A 2,820-nucleotide genomic window follows, 5' to 3' on the forward strand; every position below is an offset into this window, starting at 1 on the left:
ACACACACACACATATATATATATATGTTGTTGTTATTTGCCGTCGAGTCGACCCCGACTCATAGCGACTCCTCCTTGGGTTTCCAAGGCAGTCATCACTACGGAAGTAGGATTGCCCAACCTTCCTTCCGAGGAGTATATATATATACTCTTCAATTTACATTTTTCTTGATACAAGAGCAGAAAGAACCAATACGCCAAGTATATTTGAGGAGTCTGTAAGCTATGTAGCAAAAAAGAGTTACTTTCAAAAGCCTTGCATTCTATGAAAATGTGTATCACGCTGCATACATAGTAACTGATCAAATGTAAACCATGCGATTATTTATTAACTTTCCTTAACTTCAAAGCTCACAATATCCCCTATGTGGACATCTCGTTTTGGAAGGCCACTTCAAGTTTAAACTTTAATATACATTTGCTATTTGAAAAAATTCTTACCTCCTTTACTAAAAATGTTTGCAAAAACCATGATTAGATGCCACAAAGTAGGTGGCCATGCCTTAACGGTATGCGTGTTGTAAGGCCCAAGGGCCTCCTCCATCCTTCTCAAGGGGAGTGCTAACCTTCTCTTCTTTCATACAACACTGGTCATGGACTTCTGACAGCTGGCCAGTGAAAACCCTGTGGATCCCAACAGAACATAGCCTGATGCGAGTGACAGAAGCTATGTCCGTCAGCATTTCAACTGCCAGCAAGTCACCCACGGCGGGAAGATTTCAGCAGAACTTCCACACTGAAAGAGAGGAGGAAGGAAGGCCTGGCAATCTATTTATGAAAATTGCCACTGAAAATGCTGGGAGTCACAGCGTCTGATCCTGTCGTGTGTGGCGCTGACATGAGCTGGGGCTGGCTTGTGGAGAGTTATAAAAAATAAATCAATGAATACAATTATATGCCTATCACTGTATATTGTTGTTGTTGTGTGCTGTCGAGTCAGGCCCTACTCATAGCAACCCCTCCTTGGGTTTCCAAGGCAGTATCTCTATGGAAGTAGATTGTCCAACCCTCCTTCTCAGAAGTGGCTGGTGGGTTTGAACCGCCAGCCTTCTGGTTAGCAGTCAGATGCCTTAGGCACTACGCCACCAGAGCTTCTATCTTTAGAGAAGCAAAGCCCAATCCAAACCCACTGCCTGGAGTCCATTCTGACCCACAGCGCCCCTAGAGGACAGAGTGGAACTGCTCACAGGGTTTCCAAGGCTGTCAATCTTCACAGAAGCAAAGCCCAAACCACACCCACTGCCTGGAGTCCATTCTGACTCACAGCGCCCCTAGAGGACAGAGTGGAACTGCACCACAGGGTTTCCACGGCTGTCAATCATCACAGAAGCAAAGCCCAAACCAAACTCACTGTCATTGACTGGATTTGACTCATAGGGACCCCTCCTTGGGTTTCCAAGGCAGTATCACTATGGAAGTAGATTGCCCAACCTTCCTTCCGAGGAGTGGCTGGTGGGTTTGAACCGCCAGCCTTCTGGTCAGCAGTCAGCTGCCTTAGGCACTGCACCACCAGAGCTTCTGTATCACTGTTTGCTGTGTATTATGTACCATTTCCGACCCTCTATCTTGTCCCCACCCTCCATGTTGTCCCCACCCTCCATCTTGCCCCGGCGCTGTTACCTATCCTCCCCCCTCCTGAGGAGCGGGATGCTGGGTTCAAAGTACTGACCTTTCAGTCAGCAGCCCAGCACTTTAACCACTGCACCACCAGGGCGCCAACCGAAACCAAATGCACCCTTAATGCAGCGAACACTCTCTGAGGTCAGGTGGGGCAGGGAAGCAGCCAGCCATGTCTGGAGTGGCACCCAGGCTGTGTCCCAGACGGTAGCCAGGTGCCCTTTTGTGGAAAGTTCTGGAAACCAACATGTGGCTGTGGCCAGAGGCGGGACCAAGGACTGCAACTGAGCCCGGCTGAGATTCTGGGTGGAAGAGACATTGCCGAGACCAAGTGTCTGGTCAGGCACAGAGCAGACACCTCTCCACCCAGCTGGTGGGGGGCTCATGCCTTCAGGTAAAAACAGGGATAATTATGCCTGTAACATGAGGCTCCCTGGTAGAATGGTCACATTCCGCGCAGGAGACAGGGGTTTGAGGTCCCAGCTGTGATGCATGGCACAGAGGCGTCCACACTAAGACGCAGAATAAAGGCCTGGCAGTATCCCGCCAGAACTCAGCCTATTTAAAAAAAAAAACAGCCTGGTGATCCCAGCAGCCCCACCTGCAACCGGTCCTGGGGCTGACGCAGGATCAGGAAACATTTTGTTGCACTATTGTGCATGCATGGGTCGCCATGAAGTGGGGCGCTGCCTCAGTGCCCCCCAGACAATAGCAACAGGCGGACCTATTACACAGGAGGGTCGCGCCACACGCAAGGATACATCAGGAAGCAAGACGGCCGAAGACCTACCGTCGGGTTGCTGCTGCCGCGATGCAAACCATTGCAAAGGAGTTCCTGTTCCGGTTGTCCTCGTGCGCTCTGACGTGTTGCTTCCGGGTTCCAGCTGGCTCCGGAAATGGCAGTGAGGCTGGCCCAAAGGCGATGCTTTCCTGATGGTACCAAAATACAAGTGCGCTCCTGGGGTTTTGTTGGCTGTAGTCTTCCCGGAAACGGAAATCATTGCAGAGCGAGTCTGATTGCTGGCGCCCCCACGTGTGTCAGAGAGGAACTGCACGCCACGGGGCTTTCAATGCTTGCTGGGGTCCCGGCTGGACGCGTTCCTGGGGGAAGATGTCTGCATGTGGCTGTGGGCTCTTGGTGCAGGATTGTGTCTTTCGTTTGCATGCACTGGATTCTGACTCATGGCACCCGGACGTGTGTCA

At 51.1% G+C, this 2,820-nt stretch overlaps 1 non-coding gene across 1 annotated transcript; it reads right to left on the minus strand.

Annotated features, from left to right (window-relative positions):
• Positions 1 to 462: 462 nt before the first annotated feature.
• LOC122151991 lies at positions 463 to 588 on the minus strand. Its single transcript, XR_006164362.1, has one exon. It is a non-coding gene; the product is annotated as a U6atac minor spliceosomal RNA (small nuclear RNA).
• Between the last annotated feature and the right edge of the window lie 2,232 nt (positions 589 to 2,820).

This window comes from Orycteropus afer, unplaced genomic scaffold (assembly GCF_000298275.1).
Source record: "Orycteropus afer afer isolate SDZICR_OR568_19922 unplaced genomic scaffold, OryAfe1.0 scaffold01018, whole genome shotgun sequence".
NCBI classification, from domain to species: Eukaryota; Metazoa; Chordata; class Mammalia; order Tubulidentata; family Orycteropodidae; genus Orycteropus; species Orycteropus afer.